General features: G+C 50.5%; 1 protein-coding gene across 2 annotated transcripts in view; it reads right to left on the bottom strand.

Annotated features, from left to right (window-relative positions):
* CLCN4 (chloride voltage-gated channel 4) overlaps window positions 1–27428 on the bottom strand; it is a 69575-nt gene extending 42147 nt beyond the window's left edge. The window contains exons 1-2 of one of the 2 annotated variants that reach the window (XM_026015319.2): window positions 27269–27428; window positions 25816–26087 (exon numbers count right to left, since the gene is read on the bottom strand). The gene's annotated coding sequence lies outside the window, so the exon portion shown is untranslated. The remainder of the gene's footprint in view (window positions 1–25815; window positions 26088–27268) is intronic. The other variant, XM_072743486.1, reaches the window with a different exon arrangement.
* Window positions 27429–27505: the final 77 nt, after the last annotated feature.

Raw genomic sequence — 27505 nt, 5'->3', positions numbered from 1 at the left:
ATACGACGGCGGAGCTAGGAACGTGCCTTTCTGGGGAGTCAAACTTTTTGCCACTCTGCACACGCACGTGTCTGTGAGTAAGCATGTGCTCACTGGGGGTTACAAGGGACTTTTAGTGAGCAGCCAGATTCACAAATACAGAACCACAAATACTGAAGATCGATCGCATGCATTTCTGAAAAATCTCAAGTTCTGCCAAAGCAAAGGGAACGTAGGCAGCACCCTCTGTGACCTCAGCAACTTCTAACCAGACACGTCTCCAAGGGCCAGGGAAGCAAAGGCAAAAACGAACCATTGGGACTTCATCAAGATAAAAAGCTTCTGCACAGCAAAGGAAACAGGCCACAAAGCCAAAACACAACCAAACCGGCAGAACGGGAGAAGATCTTTTGCAAACTTTGACACATCAGATAAAGGGCTCATATCCAAGATCTATAAAGAAATCAAACTCAACACCCAAAAAGCAAACAATCCAGTCAAGAAATGGGCAGAAGACACGAACAGACATTTCTCCAAAGAAGACCTACACACGGCCAACGAGCACATGAGAAAACGCTCCGCATCGCCCATCAGGGAAGTACAAATTGAAACCACCATGAGATCCCACCTCACAGCAGTCAGAATGGCTAAAATTAACAAGTCAGGAAACAACAGATGTTGCTGAGGATGTGGAGAAAGGGGAACCCTCGTACACTGTTGGTGGGAATGCAAGCTGGTGCAGCCGCTCTGGAAAACAGGATGGAGGTTCCTCAAAAAGTTGAAAATACAGCTGCCCTACGACCCAACAACTGCACTACTGGGTGTTTATACCAAAGATACAAAGGTAGTGATCCAAAGGGGCATCTGCACCCCAATGTTCATAGCAGCCATGTCCACAATAGCCAAACTGTGGGAAGAGCCCAGATGTCCGTCGACAGATGCATGGATACAGAAGATGTGGCATATATCTACAATGAAATACTACTCAGCCATCAAAAAAATGAAATCTTGCCATTTGCAATGGTGTGGATGAAACTAGAGGATGTTACACTAAGTGAAAGAAATCAGAGAAAGACAATTATATGATCTCACTCATATGTGGAATTTAAGAAACAAAACAGAGGATCACAAGGGAAAGAGAGGAAAAAATAAGATGAAATCAGAGAAGGAGACAAACCATGAGCCTTTTTTAAATTTTTTTTAAGATTTTATTTATTCATGAGTAACACACAGAGAGAGAGAGAGACAGAGACAGAGACACAGGCAGAGGGAGAAGCAGGCTCCATGCAGGGAGCCCGACGTGGGACTCGATCCCGGGTCCCCAGGATCACACCCTGGGCTGCAGGCGGCGCTAAACTGCTGCGCCACCGGGGCTGCCCAAGACTCTTAATCATAGGAAACAAACTGAGGGTCGCTGGACGGGAGGTGGGGGGAGACAGGGTAACTGGGTGACGGGCACTAAGGAGAGCACGTGATGTGATGAGCACTGGGTGTGATATGCAACAGATGAATCACTGACCTCTACCTCTGAAACCAATAAATAATACATATGTTAATTCACTGAATTTAAATAAAATAAAATAATAAAATGCCCCCCCCCAAAAAAAACACGGTGTCAAAACAAGAGGGCTGGAGAAGCAAACGGGGTTGAGGCACAGCACTCCAAATCCGATCACTGCAACCAGACCAACCACTGGTGCTCTTGTCAGATAAAGTACAGCACTCGGGCAGACAGCCTGTGTGTCATCACTGCAGACATTCGACATGTACAGCAAGAGCAGGGTGGCATGCTGGCGAGACATTAACTCACTGGTGGAAGCCAAGGCAATCCACAGAGACAGGGGGTAGGGTGTAGGGGGGACCCTGGAGATAGACGAGGAAATAGGACAACCTGCCACATGACCTGTGCTATGGTCGGAACATCTGTGCCCCCTCAAAATTCGTACGTTGAAATCCTATCCCCCAATGTAATGGTATTAGGAGGTGGGGGGCTGTTGGGAGGTGACTAGATCAGGAGGGCAAAACCTTTGTGAATGGGATTAGCACCCTTATAAGAGAGACCCCAGAGAGCTCCCTCACCTCTTCTACCGTGTGAGGACACAACAAGAAGTCTCTGAGAAGAGGGCCCTCATCCAACAGTGCTGGCACCCCAATGTCAGACTCCCAGCCTCCAGACCTGAGAAATAAATGTCTATTGTTTCTAAGCTGCCCAGTCCGTGGGATTTGATTATAGTGGCCCAAACAGACTAAGACAAGCCAAGAGCCATGCCAGGCTGGCAGCACACTGCCCTGGGCAAGGAAGCCCTGGATACAGACGCTCACTTTTAATTTTTCTTAAAATACACTCAAAAGGGCTCCTGCTGCCAGGACAGTAGCCAAGCTGAGAGTTTCTCTTTTTCCTGCCTAAGATAACAATTCCACTCCCACTATCCTGGCTCCCTGTGTCTGGAAAAGAACCGCAAATAAACCAAGACACCTTCCATGTTATACCACCCTCAGAGCCTGATTTACAGATCACATAGGAGCTAATGCAAGATGTAGAAAATGCTTTGCAGCAGGACCAGCGCTCCCCCCCCCCAGTTAGCAGGAAAAAATAATGCACTTTCACAAAGACAAGAGGTTGGAATAAGCACTAAATAAAAATTACTTTGGCAAAGAGCATGGAAATTTGAATTACAGGATGAGGACCACAAAAGTGCCGGAGTAGATGGTTAAAGAGGTGAAGGGTAGTTATAAAAATATTTGAGCATAGGCTTCTCTCTTTGCTTTATGTATTTTTATATCTGGAGGACTCAACCATGACCTGATGAAACTGCATTTTAATCAAATTGAAAAGTCGCTATGGGTAAAGCGGGGTAACCACCTTACAAGCAATAAAGTGGTGATAGTGAGTGATTTATTGACCGTCTGTGCAACTCGGCTGCTTTAAAACTTTAAAAGTTTGAGGTCTGAGCTATGCCAAGCTGAAAACTATACCCGTTGATGAGTACCCAGGGAAGAATCATGTTGCATAAGTCAGTAGCAACCAATAATAAAAGGGAAGGAGTAAAATTAGAAAGCCAAGATTTCATTCTCATTTCTACAAAAACAAGGTGGTAAGAGCTTTGTATTATATGTGGCACCGAAAACCTCTGATGGGAAAAATAAGGGAGCTGTTGACCCACAATCGGGAGCCCTCGTGAGAAAAACCAAACCAGCAGATAGAAGAACAGCAGAGACTTGGACATTCTATTAAAAGGGAGTTCATTTTACCTGAAATTTAACCAAATCTCTAGTCAAGCAACAACTCCAGGCAATACAGGTTGAATCAAAAAGTCACTCTTGAAAACAACATCTTTAAATTCTGACAGAGCGTGTCATGGTCGTGACAATCAGACACATGATTGGTAAAGGAAAACAAGCAAGATGTAATTCATAGATCTAGTCCAGGCCTCCCTGGGAGCCCAGAAGGAGGTGGTGAGGTCACTTCTGACGCTGGGATTAAGAAAGACAGGAGGGTCCAAGAGAAGTATAAGAAGAGGGCATCCAGGTTAGAAAAACGGAAAGAATTCTATCTGGAATCCATTTGGGGGATGTGGATGGATAAGGAATGAGAATCTGGCCAAATAAGGGAGCAATAAGGAGTGAAGTCCAAGGACTTGCTGAGAAATCAACTCAACCTATATAAGCTCATTAGGGCACAAGGAACAACCCCGAGGGATCCCTGGGTGGCGCAGCGGTTTGGCGCCTGCCTTTGGCCCAGGGCGCGATCCTGGAGACCTGGGATCGAATCCCACATCAGGCTCCCAGTGCAGGGAGCCTGCTTCTCCCTCTGCCTGTGTCTGCCTCTCTCTCTCTCTCTCTCTCTGTGACTATCATAAATAAATAAATTAAAAAAAAAAAAAGGGAACAACCCCGAATGGATACAAATTGTCATCTGTGCCTTAGTCAGGAGCCCTTCCTCCTTTATCCGTTTTCATTTCTTCTCTCCAATAAGAGCGCTTCTGCTGGCAGACGACTCCCAAGCTTATAGCCTCGAGGCCTTGGTTTTAGGATGGACAACATCCTGGGACCTGGATCTGAGACTCCTACTCGGTCCAGATCATCCAGCTCAGGGCTCAGCCAACTGCAGCTTGTGGCCTGCGGCCTGGTTTCGTAAAGAAAGTTTGAGCGGAACGCAAGACACGCCCAGGCATTTATATATTGTCTCTGGCTGCGCTCAGATTACGCGAGCAAGTAGTTACAAAAAAGACTACGTGGCCCACAAAGCCTGAAACGTTTACTACTTGGCCATTTACAGAAAACATTTGCTGATCCCTGATCTATGTATGCAGTGGACTGATTACAAAAATGCCCATATCCTCTACCCTTCCCTCTACCTGCCACACTTTCAGTGGGAGTTCCGGGTCCTCTTCATTAAGAGGTGGTGTCTACTCCTCCAACCCACTGAATCTGGACTGGCCTGTGGCACGCAGCAGAAGTGACGAGCATGCATGTGTGTCCCAAGAGGTGGTTGCTTTTCTGGAAGGGGACCTCTGCCTCTGCCATGAGAAGAAGCCTAGACTAGAATGCTGGAAGATGAGCGACCACATGGAATCGAGCCAGGTGGGTCATCTCAGCTGAGGCCATTCTAGATCACCTAGGCCCAACCAAGCACAGATTCCTGAGTGAACCCAGGCAAGATCAGCTGAGTTTGGCCCAATCAAATCACCCAGCCACCCACGGACCCTGAGAATAACTGGCTATTGTTTCAAGCTACTGGGTTTTTTGAAGGAGTCGTCCTGTAGTAACAGTATTTAATGTTGTTACTTGGGCTCCGAGGGAGAGGATAATGAAGACAGAGAAGTTGGCTGTGGCATCACAGACCGACTCTGAGGAGGAGGACAGGAACAATGATTGATGACAAAACTGCCAACGGAGATGGGATGGAATCCCATCTGGTGGTAGGTGGCCTGACAAAATAACACCTCTCCTACACAACCATATTTACCTATAAAGGGACTTTGGAAGATACACGGGGCATCTAGATCTTTTATCCAGTCCTTTCCGGCAAGAAAGTTATCTAGGAGTTTGGTCTTCCAGGAGGACGACTCTGAGTGGCAGGGGGCAAAATGTTCACCAACAGATGATAACAACAGACCCCGTCCAGTAAAACTCACTTCACCCAGGGACCAATGAACACAGCATGCGTTAGCTGTGATGGCAGCACTGATGTGATTTATGACTTTGATGTTGAAAACAACTCTGGACGGCTTGGCTCACTCTCAATACAGGGATCTGTATCATTTAAAGGAAACCTGGATTTTGCCTGGTTGGATATTGGCAACAACAAAACGGTTTCTAGAAGATGAAAGAAAGCAGGAAATCTCCCAGATCAAGGTAAAGAAGGACAGGTTCTAAGTATAATAGAGGCCAAATTGAATACAGAGCACCCCATGCCAGGCTAATAAGGATTATCAGCATGGCAGGCAGAAAGTGGTACGTCTGAGTGTGCTGTTTCCCCCACCTAGAACAGCTTTTCTACCCTCCGCCTGGAAAGCTTTTCTATTCAACGTCCAGGATTCTGCTGTTTCCTCTCTCTCTGTGTCATGTGCATTCATTTCCCCAGAGAGAGTTGGGGGCTTCCTCCTTGGCAATCAAAAGTCTTCTCTTTTTTTTTCTTTCTTTTTTTTTTTTTGAACAGCAGTTAACTAACAACACAAGATCCACCCTCTTAACAAATTTTAAGGGTATGGCACCATGTGCGCAATGTCCTACAGAGGATCTCTAGAAATTTTCCGTCTTCCGCAACGGACACTTCCTACACAGTGAACCCCGACTCCCCATTTCTCCCTCCAGCCCCTGGCAACCAGTACCTTCTGCTTCTATGAGTTCGACTCCTTGAGATGCCTCCTATAGTGGAAACTGCGCGCTGTGTCCTCCTGCGACCGCCTGCGGCAGGACTTCTTTCCAAAGGCCACTGTACGTGCACGTCACATTTTCTTTGTCCACCCATCCGCTGCTGGGAATTTAGGTCGCCCACTCCCCCCATCCTTCGCAGCGGACCACGATGCCCTCTTTGCCCACCTGTCACCAGGGAGGGGCACAGCCGCGGGCCGAATCCAGCAGCGCCCGGCGCTGGAAGTGGGGGGGGGGGGGGCGCAGGGCCGCGCGGGCGACAGCTGCTGCCCGCCTGGAAGGGCCACGGAGCGGGGATACCTCGCATCCGGCCGTCCGCCTGGCACGTCAGCAGGACAGCAGGGGACGGCACTGCCGCAGGCCTCCTGCCACCCACCCGCGGCTCTTCCCGGGGTTCTGATCCTCTCTTCCACCTGCCCAGCTCGTCCGGGAATTGGCCAACAGGGGTTGGCGGCGAGGAGCGCGGCCTGCGTGGGAGAGGCCCCGGCCGGCCGGGCCGGGCCACAGCTGGAGGGGCTTCGGCGGCGTCCCATCGCGGCGCCCAGGGAGAAGCCCCCAGATGCCCGCCCACGGCGGGGGAAGGACATCGGGGTCTAGACCCCACCCGCACACTACAGGGCGGGAGCCGGCAGAGTGCGTCGTCCTGCGGGCCAGATCCAGCTCCCACCTGCTTTTTTTTTTTTTTTTTAATTCACTTAGCCAACCTATAGAGCACCATTAGTTTCGGATGCAGTGGTCGTGATGCATCGGCTGCACGTAACACCCAGTGCTCGTCACATCACGTGCCCTCCTTCATGCCCGGCACCCAGTGATCCCCTCCCCCCACCACCTCCCCCCCAGCGACCCTCAGTTTGTTTCCTATGATTAAGAGCCTCTTATGGTTTGTCTCCCTCTCTGAGTTTTTCTTTAACATTTTATTTATTTGAGAGAGAGTGAGTGAGAGAGAATGAGCAGGAGAGAGGGAGAAGCAGACTCCCCACTGAGCAGAGAGTTCAACATGGACCTTGATCCCAGGACCCTGAGATCATGACCTAGGCCAAAGGCAGACACTTAACCAACTGAGCCACCCAGGTACCCCACCGATTTCTTTCTATTCAGTTTTCCTTCCCTTCCTCTGTGATCCTCTGTGCTATTTCTTATATTCCATATATGAGGGAAGCCATATGATCATTGTCTTTCTCTGATGGGCCTATTTCACCCAGCATAATACCCTCCAGTTCCATCCATGTCAATGTAAATGGTGGGTATTCATCCCTTCTGATGGCTGAGGAATATTCCATTGTGTATATATATATATACACCACATCTTCTTTATCCATTCATCTGTTGATGGCCATCTGGGCTATTTCCATAGTTTGGCTATTGTGGACACTGGGATGCAGGTGCACCTTTGAATCACTACATTTGCATCTTCGGGGTAAATACCTAGTACTGCAATTGCTGGGTCATAGGGTAGCTTTATTTTTAACTTGAGGAAGCTCCATATTGTTTTCCAGCGTGGCTGCACCAGCTTGCATTAAAGAATGAACGGGTCAACCAGGAAATTAAAGAATTTTAAAAGTTCATGGAAACAAATTAAAATGAAAACACAACTGTTCAAAACCTTTGGGACACAGCAAAGGCAGTCCTAAGACGGAAGTATATAGCAATACACGCCTTTCTCAAGAAACCAGAAAAGTCTCAAATTCACAGGCTAACCTCACACCTAAAGGAGCCAGAGAAAGATCACCACCTGCTTTTGTATGGCTCACGAGCTAAGAATGGTTTTTACATTGTTCTTAATAATTGAAAAGAGGAATGATATTTTGTGACACACGAAGATCATGTGAAATTCAGTGTCAAAATGAAGCATTATGGAAACACAGCCCCAGTCGCTAATTTGTATATTGTCTCCTGCTGCTTTCTACATGGCAAGGGCCAAGTTAAATAGTTCCAACAGGCCACCCAGCCCACAGAGCTTCAAACAGTTATGGTCTGGCCCTGAAGAGAAAAAGTCGGCTGCTATAGAGCAAAGAGAATGAACAAAGGATAATGACACCCAACAATGTGGATACATTTTACAACATAATGTAAAACAAAAGCTGGAAATAAAAGCTGCCATTTATATAAAGCTCAAAAGCAGGCAACATTAATCTGTGGTGTGAGGGTAGGGATAGTGGTTACCTTTCAGGGGTGGGATAGGGCCTGGAAGGGGCCAGAAAGGACTTCTGGGGGCCGGTTGCGTGCTGTCCCTTGATCTGGGTGCTGGTTATGTAGGTAAGTTCCCTTTGCAAAAAACTTATGGAGGTGCACACTTAGGATTTTTGCATTTTTATAGATAAAAGGCTCAGTTAAGAAATGTGATTTCAGTCTGGCAGCACCTCAAAAGGTTAAACAGAGTTTCCAAATGACCCAGCGGTTCCACTCCCAGGCTCATACCCAAGGGAACTGAGAACATGTCCACACAAACACACACAAATGATCAGAGCAGCCATATTTCTATCCTAACCAAAAAGTGAAAACAACCCAAAAATGCCATCAACTGATGAATGGACTAGACCCCAAAAATGAAACTAAGGGACCTTACTAGCAACGTTTCAACCTGGAAGCTTTGGGAAAATTGAAAAGGTCATTTCTAACACACACACACACTTTGAGGTTTATAGGATATCCTACAATCAGAAGTTTCTCCAACTAATTAGCTATCCTAATGCTTTAAGATTCCAGATGCCTTTGGCTCATGAATGAAGATAGGATCACCACAGCTCTAACAAAGTGCTAGAGCTAGAGGTCACCCGTATTCACAAGACACTGCAAAAAAAAGCATAGGACCCAAGGAAGAAAGGATCTAAGAATATGGAGTTCAGAGCCAGATCTTGATTAGATGGCACCAAAAAAAAAAAAAAAAAAAAAAAAAAACCACCGAACACCAAAAACTCAGAAAAGCTTCATTTCTTGTAGCTTTTCTAGAAACTCCAAAAGTCATCACAAGCAGCCACTACTAAGTCCGTCTTCTTGCAGCCCCTTGTGCCGGTCGCTACTCTAAAGACCACCAGGCTGGGCGCCCCCGGTCTCAGCGGGGGTGTCATCACACCACATGGCCACCAGCAAGTGCTCTGCTTAGCAGCCTTTCGGCCTGGGTACCCTCAAGTCCCCGAGGAAGGTCCTGTGGGCCCAGGAACACATGCGGGGACTGCCTCCTCCTTCCCCATGTCTCTTAGACATGTGAGTCCCACCTCTGCTCAAAGAGAAGGCAGGACACCCTCCCCACCCTGCCCTGCCTCACCCGCTGTCCTTCCTTGGCCTCCTGTAGCTGGAAATCCCACCTCAGGTCCTGAAAACCTCCCACCTCCAGAGCCCGCGGCTCTGGCTCTCTGCCCTGAGCCACTGGAGGGCAATCACCCATGGCCACACCTGTCACCTTTGGTGGCTTCTCTTCTCCTACCCATGCTCTGACTCAAGTGCTTCCCAAACTGTGCTTGCAATGGGTAAGTCACCTCAGTGCAAGGCCTGCATTACCATGACGGTCGGCGTGACCAGCTAACTTGACCCCTTCGCCATCCAGCCTCTCCTCCGAGGGCGGCCAGGCCAGCTCCTGACCCGTACTCAGTCCTCGGACAGGGGAGGGAAGCAGGAGCTTAAACTGAACGAAGAAACCCCCCACCCGCTGCCTTTATTCTGACCCAGGATCTCTGTCACACACCACCAGGACACACCTAAGGGGTGTGATCCAATACAAACTCATCGCTAGCTTCAAATTACACAACAGAGCGTGGTTCTCTCAACTCGCTCATGTGGACAGAGCAAGGAAAGGGTTACTGCCATGAAATCCGAGGCCGTCACAAACATCTGTTTATCTGCCATTTCTGCTGCCCTGAATTCAAAGATTAAAAGAGGAAGTTTAAAATATAACAAGTGGCGGCGCCTGGGTGGCTCAGTCCGTTAAGCGTCTGACTCGTGATGTAGGCTCAGGGCACGATCTCATGGGTCTTGATCTCCTGGGTCGTGGGATGGAGCCCTGGCAAAGGGGCTCCAGCATTGGTGCTGGGGTCTGCCGCGGCAGGGGGTCTGCTTGAAATTCTCTCCCTCTGCCTCTTCCACCACTTGTGCGTGGATGCACATGCGCTCTCTCTCCCTCTCTCTAAAAGAAATTTTTAAAAATAATTTAAAAATAAAAATAAAACATAACAAATGCACCAGGATTTTCTGTCCCCACAAAGTACACACACACACACACACAGACTCTCTCTCTCTCTCTCTCTCTCTCTCTCTCTCCCCCCCCTCCCCCCAACCAGCCCATGATAAGATACAGAAAGGCAGCATCCATCTGTGGCTCTCCCTGTGCCTCCAGGCCCAGCAATGGCCTGTACAGAGTTCCAGCCACACACAAAGGAAGTTATAGGGAAGCCTTGACCTTGGTCTCTTCACCCACAGTTGTAAAACCACCGCATGGCCACATGAACATGAACTGCCCTATACATGTGGCTTTGTTGTTGTCACCCAATTTCTAGAGTAACTACTGTATCTGAGGCTGCCAGTGCCCCACCCATATCCCTCAAAACCTTCTAGTGAGCTCCAGCTTATTTCCAACTGAGATCATTGTTTCAGGACCCACAGAAAGGGGCTCTGCTGACATGGCCTGCCTGAAGTGCATTATTAGGAGCAGGTATTAACTGATACCTCTAAGGAACTGGTATATAAATACCCCCAATCCCTCACCCTTGGAATGGAGTCATTTCAAGGTATGTGTTTCTTTTTTTTTTTTTTTTTTTAAAGATTTTATATACCCATTCATGAGAGACACACACACACAGAGACAGAGAGAAGCAGAAACACAGGCAGAGGGAGAAGCAGGCTCCACGCAGGGAGCCCGTGCAGCACTTGATCCCGGGACTCTAGGATCACGCCATGGGCCAAAGGCAGGCGCTAAACCACTGACCCACCCAGGGATCCCAAGGCATGTGTTTCATAGCCAGGCAGGAAAGATTTACCACTGCAGGCTTGAGACTGCTCCCCTTGGGAAGGCCTGCTGCTGGCAAGGCTGGCCCTTGGCTGGCATGTGGAAACCTGGATTTCAAGAAGCTCCCACCATTCCCAGAACTGGTAAGAATGGCTCATTGTGACTACACTGGTTGTCCAAATAATATAATTTATGCTGAACTCCTGCTTTCCTTCTAAGAGTCTGGAATTTTGATAATGAGCTAGACGGAGAGTACCTGCAGGAACAACCTCCAATAAATCTCATGGGTACTGGGGCGCCTGGGTGGCTCAGTGGTTGAGTGTCTGCCTTCGGCTCAGGGCGTGATCCCGGGGTCCGGGGATGAAGTCCTGCATCAAGCTCCCCACAGGGAGCCTGCTTCTCCCTCTGCCTGTGTCTCTGCCTCTGTGTGTCTCTCATGAATAAATAAATAAAATCTTAAACAAAAACCTCATGGGTACTAAGACTCTAACAAGCTTGCCTTTTCCCTTTGCTGACTCTCCCCTACATTCCTTACGATAATAAGCCAAACCCCGAAAACAACCACATGCTGTCTTTTGAGTACTCCTAGTTGAATCCAGAGATGATCCTGAGGACCTGGGACACAGCAGGCTGTTTCCTAGAGTTTCCAAAGCGTAGCATTAGCCAACAGTTGCCCATTGGGTGAGCTGCATTAACAGCCCAGCATCTCATGGCCACCTTCTTTTCCTGGTCACACTTGCCCATGCCCCTCCCAGGAGCCCCTCATCTCCCAGAGAGCTCCCTGCACTGGGATCCTTGTCTCAGGGTCCACTTGTGAGAGAATCCAAGTGAAGGCAGTATGGCATTTTCTACTTCATCAACCAGTACGGCCTTTGCCTACGTGAAACCCATGAGTGATGTTTTCATGGCTCTGTAAAAACAGGCAAAATCTTCATGACCTGGGGCTAGTTATCAGAGTTATCAGAGAGGACACCAAAAGTGTGATCCATAAAAGAAAAAAACGGGAGGCACCTGGGTGGTTCAGTCTGCCTTTGGCTCAGGTCATGATTCCGGGGTCCTGGGATCGAAGCCTGCATGGGGTTCTCTGCTCAGTGGGGACTCTGCTTCTGCTTCTCCCTCTCCCTCTGCCCCTCCCCCTGCTTTCTCTCTCTGTGTGTCAAATAAATAAATAATATTTAAAAAGAAAAAAATGGATGAATTATACCAACGGGCAAAGTCAAACTTCCCATCCCTGTAAGAATTCGGAAAACCCTGGGATATATTCAACTGATTCCTACGGAAGAACAGTCCACCAACAAAAAGGTCCAGGCTGTGCTGACGCCTCTAGCAATTGTGGGACAACCTGAGCTTCAAAGTGGCCTGCCGTATGCTCCTCGACAGAACACTGGTGGCTGATCACCGCCTGGAGATACAAAGATTCCAGTGTGCATCAGCATGACCAGCAGAGCTGGCTCCAGGGCCCACCCCGGTAGCTCTGGGGTGGGGCCCAGGGATCTGCATTTCTACCAAGCTCCCAGGGAGGTTGATGCTGCTGGCACATGGGCTGTACTTGGAGTGAACCACTGGCCCCTTAGCCCTTTGTCCCCTCCTAATCCCCACTCTCCTGCGTGCCCTGCATCCTTCCCATGGTGTTTTAAACGCTAATGTTTTTAGTATTGATCTTATTTATAAATTACATTTTGCTGGAATAATTACTTACAAGCTCGCTTCCTCCCATATCTGATTGTGAGGTCCTTGAGGTCAGCGGCCTATTACACTCTTAATTATTACCTGGACATTTGAGGAAGTGTTTGCTGAGCCCTGCTCTTTGGGAATATTATCCACCAAACCCAAAAAGCTTAGCCAACCACATGTACTATCTCTAGTCAACAAAACGCATTGCTGACACTATAATCCATCTATAGATATAAAACCCTATGGAACAGTCAGCTAAACGCTTTCGACATCACTGCACAGACATGCTCAACAACACACACAAGAAAGACATTTCCTCTGTGCATACACTTAGGACAAAAAGAATATATAAACTAAGTCGAAGTCACTATACATATAAAATGTGGGTGGCTTTAAAACATTTCTTAGACTATATATCACTTTTCACATGCACTATCCCACAGTTTTATAGTTTGTAACAATGCAAGTCTGAAGAGCACAACGTGCTTTCCCTACTAGGTTTGCAGGTTTTTCTTTCAACTGCTCGATTCATCTTGATTTTCCTTTATTACTTTTCACCCGTGAAAAAAGTTGAGCTGACAAATATACAGACAGGTATCCTGCCGAGTACAGCAGCCCAGGGTCCTGGCTGATATCCAGCCGCAGGGACTTGACACGGAATCACTGGGGGCCCCGGGAGTGGACTTTGAACCCAGGGTAGTGGCTAAAAGCACCACAAGCTGAACAGTTCCTTTAGGCAAACCCTTCTTCACCATTCTTTTTTTATGTTTTTTTTTACATTTTTTAAATTTAAATACAATTTACCAACATATAGTATAACACCCAGTGCTCATCCCATCAAGTGACCTCCTCATCCAAGTGAGGGAGGCAATAGGGACACTGGTTGAAAACTCCCTTAAGCTCTCTCAAGAAGTTTCTCTGAAATAAATTTGGATTAGATTATCAGAACATTTACTATAGGAATTCCAGTTCTACACAAAGATTTAAACTATTAGTCTACAATCCCAGATAAAGAAGCTCAACAAACTCCAAGCACCAGGAGTAAATAAATAAACAAAACAAACCACACCAAGGCATATCATCATCAAACTGTTAAAACCAGTGAAAAGGAGGATATCTTAAAAGCAGCAAAAGAGGGACACTTGGGTGGCTCAGTGGTTGAGCCTCTGCCTTTGGCTTTGGGTGTGATCCCGGGGTCCTGGGATCGAGTTCCACATCGGGCTTCCCGCAGGGAGCCTGCTTCTCCCTTTCTCCCTCTGCCTGTGTCTCTGCATGCCTCTCTCTCTCTCTCTCTCTCTCAATCTCTCTCTCTCTCATGAATAAATAAAATCTTTTAAAAATAAATAAATAAAAGCACCAAAAGACACAAGACACATATGCACAGAGAACTCTCCAGCTACATCCAACTATGAGGACAAACAATATCCCGCCACAGGCACTGACAAGGGTGAAGCTCGCAGCCCTGACGTTGAGCGAAAGCCAGACACAAGGGACTACACGAGTCCGTTAATATAAAGTCGCAAACAAGCGAAACCAACCTGTAATAGCAGATACCCTTGGGCTGGGAAGTGACGGGAAGGGGACCTGCAGGTGGCTTCTGGGGACTGGCCGCGTTCCAGTTAATCCGGGCACTGGTTACGCAGGTGTGTTCACTGAGCGACAACTCAGCAAGCCGTGCACTCGTGCTCTCCACGCCTTTCTGCACCTGCCTTTCAGTGAAGCTCCACTGAAGGGCAATGAAGAGCCATCAACTAGAAATCTCACCGCCGGGCTTTACAAAAGCTAGACGTAGCGGGCACGCTGCAACACTTCCCCGAGCAGCCTGTGATATGCTTTCCTTTCTTTTGAAATACCCATCACGTCACGTCTAACCAAAATGATCTCCCACTGAAATAACTCAGGTGCAAAGCCTGAGCCCTCTGACAAAACCAAGGCACTGGGGCTGGCAGACGCGGCGGGCGGCGGGCACGGGCTCCATGCCGCACTACAGGTCAGGGGCAGCTTCCCCCGTGCACGAGGGAAAGGAGATGCCCACGTAGCACTGGCAAATGCTGGGTGCTCGAAGTGACGCCCAGACACCCAACGGGCCCCGGCAGCTGGGGGTCACTGTACGGAGTCCCAGGCTGCGCAGGCAGATACAGGGACAGATGTACAGGCGGCTCTCCCCTTCCTGAAAATCAACCCACTCGAACTCATCATCCATGCACCCTAACTTCCGATGCACGCACCTAACCCTGGCATGCAGCTCCCCTACCCCCCAGCCGGGGGAAGGGTGGGAGGGCGAGCGGGAGGGAGGAGAGGGAGAGAGACCACAGCTTGAACAAATGCGGAGCAATCAGAGAAAAGTGGAGCTTCAGAAGGGGCAGGAGGGAGGCGGCCACAGCCTGGGGACCGGGGGCGGTCAGCACCAGCCCCCCCCCCCCCCCCCCCCCCGCTAGTTCGGGTTCTTAGCATTGTATTCGCCGGGCAATGCTGTGCAACACCTCAGCCCAGAACCCGGCAGCTTAAACCAATAAACACGGACGATCTTCCAGTTCCTGCGGGTCAGGAATTGGGCGGCGGCTTGGTCGGGTCCCCCGCTTGGGGTCTCTCCCGAAGTGGCGGTCAGCTCTGGGCACTGTCCCCCGGGGCCGCGGGCCTGAAGGCTGGCTGGGGGCAGGAGGCCGCCTCCCCGTGGGCTCCCAGGCAGGGAGCGGGCCCTCGCTGCTGCTGGGGGGCCTCAGGTCTGCCCACCCGCGTTTCGGCAGGATGGCTCGAGCGTCCCTGGGACACGGCGGCTGGCTTCCTCCAAAGCAGGTGATCCGAGGGGACGAGGTGGAAGCAGCAGCGTCCTGCGGCCCGGCCCTGGCAGTCCTCCAGCGTCACTCGCGCGGCACCCACTGGTGGCACAGGTCGCCCAGTGGGGAGCAGGCTGCGCGCCAGGAGGCGGGTCGCGGAGGCCCACCCTGCAGGGGGGCTCCCTGGGCCGCACGCTTGTCATCTCACCCTGCGCCTGCCCAGAACCACACCAATTTCAAGATCATTTGAGATGACGGACTCTCCCTCTCTAAGACGCAGCCGCCTCTCCATGGCGAGGGGCCACGATCCATCCCCTCCTTCCAGCCAGTCCTCCAGGCCCGGAGCTGGGCTCCCCGGGCGCTGCCGGTGAGAGGAGGCCCTGGCGGCCCTGCGGTGAGGGACCAAGGGCCAGGGGACAGTCCCACAGGCAGGGAAGTTGGGAGCTGAAGGACTGGCGGAAAGACACCGAGAATGACACGCTGCCAGGAGCCAACAAGCCGGGGCAGGGCCTCCTCCACGGCCTCCTCCTCCTCCTCCGCCCTCTCTCCTTCCTCCTTGCCCCCCCAGCAGGACTGGGGAGCCGCTGGGGGCCGCTGACCCTCCCTCCCTCCGTAGCATGTGTCCTCCGGCCCCGGGCCACACAGCCACTTGTCACGGTTGGGAACACAGCCTGCCTGCGTGTTGGACAGGGGGTGTGGCCTCCAGGGACACAATGGACTAGTGTTCGCAGTCCCCACCGCAGGGCCAGGGAGAGGAGGCGTGAGGCTCTGCGTTCCCGGTGCCAAGGGCCAAGGAGTCCGAACCTCCCCAGAGACTCCTCCTCGCAATAACACCCCTTCCTGGGGCTCCGCGCCTGGCCACTGCGGGCGCCTCGCGAATACTCAGCGGCGGGGGCTCCTGACAGTCCCCGCGCCGACCACGGGCACCCTCGGGCCGCACCACGGAGGAGCTAACTGAGGCCGCGGGCCCAAGCCGCCCGGGGGGGGGCAGGGGGCTGGCCCGCAGGCCTGGGGGTGCGCCGGCGGCCCTGGCTCCGGCCTCCCCGCGCCCCGCCTTCCCTCCAGGACCTCAGTGACCTCGTTTTAATTCCGTTACCTCCCTAAAGACCCCAATTCCAAAGAAGGCTGCACTCTGGGTCGCGGGGTACCTCGACGTGTGAAATGAGGGCCGGGGCCACCAGACGGTGCCCGGGGGCTCCATCCCCAACGGGACAGCCGCAAGGACAGCCTTTCTAGCACCGTACGTGGAACGCGGGCACCGTGTCGTCTGCTGTCCCTGTTTCCGCTGCCCATCGGGGTAACGCTGCCCCGACCCGGGCACGAGAGGCCATCGCACAGGCGTGACTTCAGCCGACCAGCCGGGGCTCCCGGGGCGGCCCAGGCCTGCCCCCTGCCGAGCACGTGCCAGTCAGGTCACCCGGCCACCACGCCAGCCCCCTCACCGGCCGCCCCCCTTGCCCTCTTGCCCACCTCTGACTTCTCACAGCAGCCAGAGTCACCGTTCCGAATGCAAGTCCCCACATGTCACTCCCACACCCGAAAGCAGCCAGCAGCTTCCCAGCACAGAGAATAATCCCGGCTTGGCGCCACCCCCGCCAGGTTCCCGCATGCTCCGTCCCCGGCCGCCCCTCAGAGCACCTTTCCCACCACGGGCTCTCTGGGCTGCTCCCCTGGGGTCACACCGACCTCCTTGCTGTCTTCAAATGCGCCCGGCCGGGCCTTGCCTCGGGCCCTTTGCTCCGCTGTCCCCTCACCCCTGAACACTCAGGGCCCTGGACGCTCACCTGGCTCTCCCTCACTTTATTCAGGCCCCTGCCTTGCCTATTTGGTTCCACAGTATATCCCATTACCCAGACTGGTCGACCCCAACCAGGAGCAATTCTGCACACCAGGGGACATTTGGCAATGTCTGGAGTTTGGCTGTCACAGCCAGGGGGCAGGGCAGTGCTTGCTACTGGCACCTAGTGGGTAAAGGCCAGGGACACTGCTCAACGTCCTACAATGCACAGGAGAGTCCCCACCACAGAGAATCATCCAGTCCAAATGTCCATAGTGTCAAGGTCGAAAAATCCGGGCCTGCACACATAGCAAGGACCCAACAGATATTCGTTGAGCAAGGAACTAAATGAGGGAGTGAACGCATGAATGAGTATCAAGGCTCACGTCTTACGGAAACATCTCTGCAGCCAGACGTGAAAGTGTACAGATTATAGGATTCCAGGTGTCTGAAGTTCAAGAACAGGCAGAAGTAAACTGTGCTAACACAAACCAGAAGAGCCATTGCCTCTGCCACAGGGTTTGGCTAAAGGAGGGCAAGAAGGGGCCCTCTGGGGAATATCTGCTGGAAATGTTCCCCGTCAAAACCAACTGAATTAAAAATCCACGCATTTTGTTCCATGCAAATTACATCCCAATAAAAGCAAGCAAACAAACAAAGCGCTAGATACATCCTACAGATGACTGTATTTGCACAGACATTTTCAAAAACCATATATACCCAAGTTAGCAGCGGCTGCCGTTGGGAGGGGGCTCGGGACTGGGCTTGCGAAGGAGACTTCGTGTTCTTTCCATAACCTTGATCCTGCTGGAAATTCTCACCACGTGCATGGAACATGGAAAACAAGTCATTAAAAAATACTTATCCCGGGGCACCTGGGCGGCTCGGTGGTTGAGCATCTGCCGTTGGCTCAGGTGGTGATCCCGGGGTCCTGGGATCGAGTCCCGCATCGGGCTCCCCACAGGGAGCCTGCTTCTCCCTCTGCCTGTGTCTCTGCCTCCCTGTCTGTGTTTCTCATGAATAAATAAAATCTTTTAAAAAATAAAAAAATAAAACACTTATCACGATCTGTGAAGGAAACCCACTCCCGCCCTTAAAAAGGAAAGTTTATCTCTGCTGTCCACTGAAAGAGTGGTTAAGCAACGGTTTGATAACAAGGTCCTCCCCGCAGCCGGCACAGCAGTGGCTCAACAGACTTGTTGAGGGAGAGTGTGCGTGGGGAACGCACTGTCCCCCAACACCTGCCCCCACGGGTGCTGGGAAAACAGATAAGCCCCACCCCTAACACCCCTCAATCTGGCTCAGGAGGGTGGAGGGCTGGAGGACAGGTGGGTGTGCTGGTACCCTTGGCGCCAGCAGGCCTCACGTGGGGCCTCAGATCCACCAGGGGCACCTGGAACTCCGATCAAAAATGCTCCCGCTGGGCCTCACCTCCAGACCTACTCAGTCAGAATCCCCACATGGCCAAAGGTCTACATTTCTTTTAAGATTTTATTTATTTTAATTAATTGATTAAATTCATTTATTAATTAAATTTATTTTTGAGAGACAGCATGCAAGTGGGGGAGGGGCAGAAGGAGAGAAAGGATCTCAAGGAGACTCCCCACTGAGCACAGAGCCCGATGTGGGGCTCCATCTCACCACTCTGAGATCATGACCTGAATCAAAACCAAGAGTCGGAAGCTTAACTGACCTAGCCACCCAGGCACCCCCTTTTCTATCGTGTTAAAAAAAAGTTTTCATTGGGGTGCCTGGGTGGCTGAGCAGCTGAGCGTCTGCCTTCGGCCCAGGGCGTGATCCTGGGGTCCTGGGATAGAGTCCCACATTGGGCTCCCCGCAGGAACCTGCTTCTCCCTCTGCCTGTGTCTCTGTCTCTCTCTCTCTCTCTCTTTGTGTGTGCATCTTTCATGAATGAATAAAATCTTAAAAAAAAAAACAAAAACAAAAAAACTTTTTATCATGAACATTTTCAAATAGAACATTATCCAGAGGAGCCCAACAAATAACAGCAGTCCAATTCAGTAAGCGTTCCCATTTGGCCTTTTCTGCTCTCCCCGTTTTAACTGAACCACTTACAAGTAAATTATTTCTCTAGAGGGGCAGCCCAGGTGGCTCAGAGGTTTAGCACTGCCTTTGGCCCAGGGCCTGATCCTGGAGACCCGGGATCAAGTCCCACATCGGGCTCCCTGCCTGGAGCCTGCTTCTCCCTCTGCCCGTGTCTCTGCCTCTCTCTCTGTGTGTCTCTCATGAATAAATAAATAAAATCTTAAAAAAAAATTATTTCTCTAGAGCACTGGTTCTCAAAGTGTGATCTGGGGACACCTTAGGATCCCCAAGACCCTTTAGGGGATCCATGCAGTCAAAAACATTTTTATCATAATCTTAAATTGTTATTTGCCTTTTTCCCATTCTCATTCTCTTGTGAGAGTACCATAGAATTTTCCAGAGGCTACATGACACGTGATATTGCAACAGATTGAATGTAGAAGCAGGTACGAGAATTCATCTGTCTTGCATTCAGCCATATGTTAAGGAGATCTCCAAAAATGCTTTAAAAAAATTTTTTAGGGGAACTTGTTGCTATCATGACACTTCATCCCTAAATACTTCAGCATGCAGCACCAAAAAGTAAGACTCTTGCACATACTCCCGTGTTAGTACCTACTGCTGTGTAATACATTAGCCCCAAAACACGGCAGCAGGAAACACACACGAGTTATCTCACTGTTTCTGTGTCAAGAATCCCCGAGCTGGGCAGCCCCGGTGGCGCAGTGTTTTAGCGCTGCCTGCAGCCCGGGGTGTGATCCTGGGGGCCCGGGATCGAGTCCCGCATCGGGCTCCCTGCATGGAGCCTGCTTCTCCCTCTGCCTGTGTCTCTGCCTGTGTCTCTGCCTCTCTCTCTCTCTCTCTCTCTCTCTGTGTATGTGTGTGTGTGTGTGTGTGTGTGTGTCTCTATGAATAAATAAATAAAAATCTTTAAAAAAAAAAAAAAAAAGAATCCCCGAGCGGCTTAGCTGGGTGCCTACGACCCCGCAGGATTATCACATCTAATGAAACTTAGAGTAGTTTCCTCACATCATCTAATAGCCAGTCACATAAAAATAACCCAAGTGTCCCCAAGTCCGTATTTTAGAGGTTTGTTCAGGCCAGGGCCCAATCAAGGGCTACAACTTATATTTGGTTACCGTCACCGCCGCGTGTGTCCTCCCAAAATTCATAGGTTGAAACCTCCCTGCAGCGTGATGGCATCTGGGGGCGGGGCCTCTGGGAGGTGATCAGGTCCTGGAGGTGGCGCCCCCTTGATGGGACTAGGACCCGGCAAGGAGATCCGGAGAGCTAGCTGTTGGGGCAAGGTGGCCAGCTGCAACCCAGCAGGGGGCCTCCCCGGAGCCCACGGGGTGGCCGCCTCCCGAGCTGTGAGAGGAGGCTGTTGTTGACGAGCCACCTGGCCTCTGGTACTCTGTCCTGGCGGCAGAGGGGGAGGCCCGGGGGGGCAGGGGAGCGGGGGGCCGGCTCTGGGCCAGGCTGAGCTGCGACCAGAAACAGAATTCCTGGCCTGGGCACAGCAGCTCGCTCACTGCAGGCCAAACCAATTTTGATGAGGCCTGGAAGAGTCAGAGAGAAGGCTGATGGCACGGGGACGATGGGACAGGCACAGTGCGGTCCCAGGCCCGCGACAGGAGTCTCCTGGCCAATCTGAGCCCCGCCCATCGCTGCTTCCTGTCTCTTGCAGACCCTGGACATCCCTCTGACCCCTCCCCCAAAGCCAAGGAGGCAGCAGGACCAGCAAATCCCGGGGGCCCCATGTCACGGACCCAGCAACTGCGCCAAGAGGGGAAGTGACGCAGACAAAGAGGCTCGGGTGTCAGAGCCAGATCCCGGGCCACGCGTCCTGTCCTGAGGCTGGAGGCCCTGCCCTGGGTTGGGGAGGGGGGGGTTCCGCTAGGTTGTGCGGGCAGTTGGCATCGGCCTCCCACCAGCTACCCGAGAGGCCATCACCGTCTCGTCCCCGCGGTCACTGCCAGCACCACCTCCGTGATGCGCCGCCGGCCCACGCGTACCGATGAGGAAGGGACGTGGCTATGAGGTCTGTGCGGGGGTCTCAGGTGACAAGGACAGGGGTGTCGGGGCGCCCCCGGGCTCCAGCACACGCCGCTCTGGTGCCCCGTGCTCTCTCTCCTCCCCACCCAGCTTCCCAGCTCTCAGTGGCACACACTGGCCTCCCCTTTTGGACAGAAGCTACTTCTGGAACCCCACAGTGTCAAAAAGCTTTCTTGTATTTTCCAATATTTATGACGTGATGAAAGGGAATCGGATCTCTGATCAAGGGCTTAGGTCAAACCAACCATAGGAAAGTGAATTCTAGACTACTGAAGCCAGAAGAACATTTAGAGACCATCCACATCAGTGGTTTGCAACCAGAGGCAATGCTCCCACCCCGGGGGGTCAGGTGGCAGCGGCCAGAGACGGTCTGCTTGTCACAACCAGGGGAGGGGCGCTCCTGGCGGAGTGAGCAGAGGCCAGGGATGCCGCTAAGCCTCCTACAGTGCACAGGATGGCCCCACCACAACACATTTATTCAGCCCTAAAGGTCACCAGTGCTGAGGCAGAGAGAAACCCTGATCTAAATTTCTTGGTTACTTTGATGAGAAAACTAAGGCCCAAAGACACAAAGTAACATGCCCAAGGCTACACAGTCCAGAAGCCAGAAGTAGAATCCAGTCTCTACGACATCTGTCTTTATCACCTGTTCTGCTCTATCTAGGGCTGACTGGGGGAGAAGGAAGGAAGGGACCCAAGGATCTTACTCCCTGTAGCCAACCTGAACCAAATGAAGGAAATTGCAACAAACAAATTGCTGAATTACTGCAACAACACATCAGGACGTCCAAGCTCTGTAAGAAATGCCATATACAAAATTACACCGATAAAAAATTAACTCGAGATAAAGACTTTTGAACCTAAGACCTGACACCATAAAACTCCTAGAAGAAAACATAGGCGGTAAGCTCCTTGACACAGGTCTTGGAGATGATTTTTGGAATCTGACACCAAAAGCAAAAGCAAAAATAAAGAAGTCATATTAAAAAGCTCCACATGGGATCCCTGGGTGGCGCAGCGGTTTGGCGCCTGCCTTTGGCCCAGGGCGCGATCCTGGAGACCCGGGATCGAATCCCACATCGGGCTTCCGGTGCATGGAGCCTGCTTCTCCCTCTGCCTATGTCTCTGCCTCTCTCTCTGTGTGACTATCATAAATAAAAAGTCTTTGATTATTAAAAAAAATAATAAATAAAAAAAATAAAAAAGCTCTACAGAGGGCAGCCTGGATGGCTCAGCGGTTTAGGGTCGCCTTCAGCCCAGGGCCTGATCCTGGAGACGTGGGATCGAGTCCCGCATCAGGCTCCCTGCCTGGAGCCTGCTTCTCCTTCTGCCTGTGTCTCTGTGCCTCTCTCTCTCTCTCTCTCTCTCTCTAACAAATAAAATCTTTAAAAAATAAAATAATAAAAAAATAAAAAGCTCCACAGCAAAAGAATTCATCTACAAAATGAAAAGGCAGCCTGCTGAATGGGAGAAAACATCTACAAATCATCTATCTGATAAGAAGCGAATACCCAAAATATAAAGAACACAACTCAGCAGAAAATAAAATCTGATCAAAAAATGGACAGATCTAAATAGACATTTTTCCAGAGAAGATGGACAGATGAACAATGGGCACACGAAAAGACGCTCAACATCACTAATCATCAGGGAAATGCAAATCAAAACCACAACTAAATAACACCACACACCTGTTAGAAGGGCTATTAACAGAAGGACCAGAAATAACAAGCCTTAGCCAGGCTGTGGAGAAAAGGGAACCCTCGTGCACTGCTGGTGGGAATGCAAACTAGTGCCCCCACCGTGGAAAACAGAATGGAGGCTCTTCAGAAAACCTAAAAATAGAGCTACCACATGATCCAGCAATTCCACTTCTGGGTATTTATCCAAAGAAAACAAAAACACTTAGCTCAAAAAGATATCTGCCCTGCTGTGTTCACTGCAGCATTATTTACAAAAGCCAAGGCAAGGGAACAATCCGTCTGCGGATGGATGGTGGATGAACGGATAAAGAAGATGCGGTACATGTTTACAATGGAATATTATTCGGCCCTAAGAAGGAATGAAAGCTTGCCATTTGCAACAACCTGGTGGACCTCGAGGGCATTATGCTAAGGGGAAGTCGGAGAAAGTCAAATACCGTGGGGAATCGAAGGGGGGGGAGCTCGTAGAGAGCAGATTGGTGGTTGCCAAGGCAGGGGGTAGGCAGTGGGAGAAATAATTTTTTTTAATTGAAGCTTCAAGCATGGTTGGATCCAGGGACTTGAAAATAATTAATGAAAAATGAAGATCAGTTACCAGCTAGGTAATGAAAATTGCTAGCGAGCTCCCTGAGAATGAGTTCAGCCTGAAACCGTGCTGGCAAATCCGGTTCATCCCCGAGTCAGGGAACTGCAGAGGCCCGGCGATGGTTTAACCCCCTCTGGTGTAGCTCCCCCAGGCCTTCAGGACCTGCTCAATTACTAAACATCGACTGATTTATTAAACAGTAACTAAATATTCCCGGTACCACGCCCAGTGCTGGAGATAGAGGAACGCACAATAAGCACACAAACCTGAGGCTTCGTGGACTTCTTATTCTAGCAGGGAGAAACAGACTCAAAACACCATAAATAAGTAAATTATTTAAAAATTTATAAAGAAGAAAGAAACCACAATGAGATGCCATAACTACCTACCAGAATGCTTAATTTTTTTTTTTTTTAACAAAACTGACAATACTGAAGTGCTGGCAGGGAATCATTTATACACAATAAGATTCAGTCACCTAAAAAAAAAAAAAGAAACACAAAGGGATAACCCCTATGTACCTACTAGCGGGGCTAACATTAAAGAAACAAACAAACAAAACCAAGGTGCTGGCAAGGATCCTCAGCAACTGAAATTCTCATAGGTTGCTGGCAGAAATGCAAAATGGTACACCCACCTTGGAAAATAGCCTGGTATTTTCTTATATAAGCAGAATTCATAAAAACAAGACTACAGTAGCAAAGCCACAGCTGTAGAGATACAGACACGAATGTATGGACATATATAGGCGAGGATAAGGACAGCGGTACGACTTTGACATTTGGCTCTCTAGACCCAAGTACATGCAAGACTACGTCCCAATATCTTACCAGCTCGTTTTCTGACATAGCATTAATTTCTCAGAAACATTTTGATTTTAGCAAATGGTAAGTCTCTGACTTCACCCCATCCCCATCCCATTTTTCTTTGCTGACTTCACCCCTCCCCCCCCATCTCTAACCCCATTTTTCTCTAAACAGGGCTCACATCCTCTCTTCTCCTTGATGTCTTCTGGATGGCAATCTTACAAAGTTCTAAGTTGGAAGAGAATTCTCCATCGTTTTTATAGCTTTGCCTTACTCCGAAATTAATTGGAAATCGGTTAGAAAATAAAGCAGATGAACTCCAATAAACAAATAATAAAGGAAAAAAAATAAAAATAAATTTAAAATAAAATAAATTAAATAAATTTTTTAAAAAGAAAAGAAAGCAGAGGGAGAACTATATAAATCCCCTCCTTAGAACCAAAGCTATCTGGGCTACCTGACAGTAAGCCCACTGCAGGGGGTAAAGAATAAAAACCCTTCCTTATATTATCAGCTAAAATAGCATTGCTTTTTAATACTGTCCTCCAACAGTTACTGGGGAATCAGATTATTCATGTTGTGTGTTCCAGCACAGTTTACTGATGCCCTAACTTCCAGGGAGGGTCACGTTTTACAGAAAAGAACGTCACATTCTCCTCCCAAGGGTGCCCACCCGTGTCCTGGCCTCAGGTCCTATTTGAACCAGAGAAAGGAATGTGAACAGATTAGAATGCTTAACAGAGTCCATTAAAATCCCACCCCCTGTCCAGCCAGAACTGAAAAGTCACCTGACCCCCTCCATCTGCCGCTGAGTCATCAAGCCCCTTCTTCAGCAAGCTAACTATTCAGCAGGGGAATTAAAAAGAACACTGGGAATTCTTCCGTTTGGGTGTTCGCCTCCACCCCACCCCCTTCTAAAAACCATTTTGTTCTTAAGAGATGTAGCTGATCCGCTGTCTCTTACACTCGCAGTTAATCTTCGGGGCTTGCATTTTATTTTATGGATTTGATTGGATTGGATGCTGTCATTTTCTCATCTACTTAAGACACCTGGAGGGGGAGAAAATGCATTTCTGACACATCCCCTCTAAAGGCTGGAACCTTGCAGAACAACGCCAAACGACTTACGCTGCACATCTAGCTCTTTAAATTGCTAACCAGTAAGTTCCCGTTCCATTCAGAGCAAAGTAGCTCTTGCTTTAGAAGAAATCGGGCTAAAGACTGAGGACAAACGTCCTGAAGGGGGAATCGGTAAATGTGGCAATTATTTAGGAAGCACAATGACAGCTGGAAAGCAGTTGACAGTTATCTTGGACCAGCCCGTTTCTCGCTTTATAATGCATGATCATTCCGGATTTTTTTTCTCGCCGGGGCAAGAGGCCCCGGTCTTCCCGTCTGGCCCCTGCCCACTTTCCCGGATGGGCACGCCAAGCCCGAAGTCACGCGTGGGCCTGCAACACCCCCCCCCGCACCCCCGCCTGGTGCCTGCAGCAGCCGCAGCCGCCGAAGACCCCACTTTCGCTTTCTGGGGCGCCGACCGGCTGCGGGCCTGCAGGCCGGGGTGCGCCTGCAGCGTGGGCGCCGCGCGTCCCTTACCTGCAGTGCCGCATGGCGCATCCCCGCCGCCCACCTGCACGGCATCCTAGAGCATCCTTTCTTCGGCGCGACGGCTGCGAGCGCGGTGACGTCACCGGGGGCGGGCCCCACGCCGCCACGTGACGCCCTCGGGGCGAGGTGGGGAGGGGGTGGGGGGCGAGGAAGACCCTGGACGTCCCGGGAGGTGAGGAGCGAGCGGCCGGGGAGCCCCGCTCCCGCGCCCCCTCGGGGCAGCTCGCTTGAGGAGCGCGGCGAGCCTAGGCTTTCAGCAACTACGGGAAACAAACAGCACAGAGGGCGAAATCCGAGTGATTGCAGGCTCCGAGCACGTAATTGGATTTCAAAAGAGTTAGCAATAAAGGGATTAGTAATGAAAGGGAACAATTTGGTGTTTTAGTTTTCAAAGTCTTTATGAGATGCAACGGAGAAACATATTTTGTGCAGATCCAAGTGACAGGTAAAATACAAAGTCTCTGGAAATACTCTGCATAGAGGTTCAGGGTTTCAAATCATGTAGCAAAGATACCAAATACTGTAATTTGAAGCATATTCCTTATGGACCATTAGGCTATTCGCACTGATGAATAATGCTTTTATTTACTCTCAACAGCTACTTTCTACTATTAAACTTGTATTTGCCAAAGATTAAAAAAAGGGATGCCACATAGTCCTACTGCTTACTGGAGTATTTATTTAAAATAAAGCACTAAAGCATGAGCATGGTTGTACTCGTGTCAGTGGGTTTTTTTAACGTTGTGGCCAGGAATTTGATGTCTCAGAGACATGAAAGAGTTAATTCATAATAACTCTGTAACATTGTTTCACGCTTTTTAATTTTTATCACATTGTGCAGAAGTGAGTCATCTTACTATTACAGAAAACACGCACGATGTCAACATTTCCCATTCACAACTCAAAGCCTTCCCTCGAAAGCCTCAGAAAATTCCAACAGTGGTCATGTCCATTTGAAATGGCATATTTCAAACGTAAGCAGTGAACCCAATGCAACTTTCCTCTGCCGAGCCATAGACACGGCTTTGAAATGTGAAAGGGCAAGAGCAGAAACTGGTCGCACTTGTGTTCCAGTTTCATACGCTGGTTCACTTTCGAGAGTTTCAATCACGATTTTTTACAGGGCCTGGCCTCCTGGCCGCCGAAAGAGATGTGAAATAGGTTGTTTCGCAAGCAGCCAGGAGCTACCCACTTGCTATTTATTGCGGCGGCTTTCGCGTCCTTCTATATTTAACCAGGGCCCTTTTCCCACCGTTCCCTCCGGATTAAGCACATCTCCGCTCGGGAGGTCTCTAATTCGGGGCACGGATACGGGCCCTCTGCCCCTCACAGCGATCTACCATCATTTTCTGCGCCGGACTTCAAAAGCCAACAGTGTGGCCCTGTGCTTTTTCTAGGTCACTCGTCCCAGGCTGATTTTTCTAGGTGGTGAGCGACTTACCTTCGGCTTTCCGGTTCCCGAGCTCTAAAGTTTCAAGCGCGACCCAAAGCCCCGACTCCGGGGGCTCAGGGTCTCGCGGAGGCGGAGCCCGAGCGGCGCGCTCTCCCGGCCCCGGGCAGACGTCGACCTGGCCCCGGCGCCCCGGGCGGCCCCGCCCCCCGCCCCGCCCCCGCCCCGCCCCCCGCGGAGCCCGGCCGCGCCGTCACGTGCCGGCCCCGCCGCTCGGCCCCGCCCCGC

Source organism: Vulpes vulpes, chromosome X (genome assembly GCF_048418805.1).
Source record: "Vulpes vulpes isolate BD-2025 chromosome X, VulVul3, whole genome shotgun sequence".
In the NCBI taxonomy this organism is placed as follows: Eukaryota; Metazoa; Chordata; class Mammalia; order Carnivora; family Canidae; genus Vulpes; species Vulpes vulpes.
The sequence above is the reverse complement of the archived record's forward strand: the minus strand, read 5'-3'. Positions and strand labels throughout refer to the sequence as shown.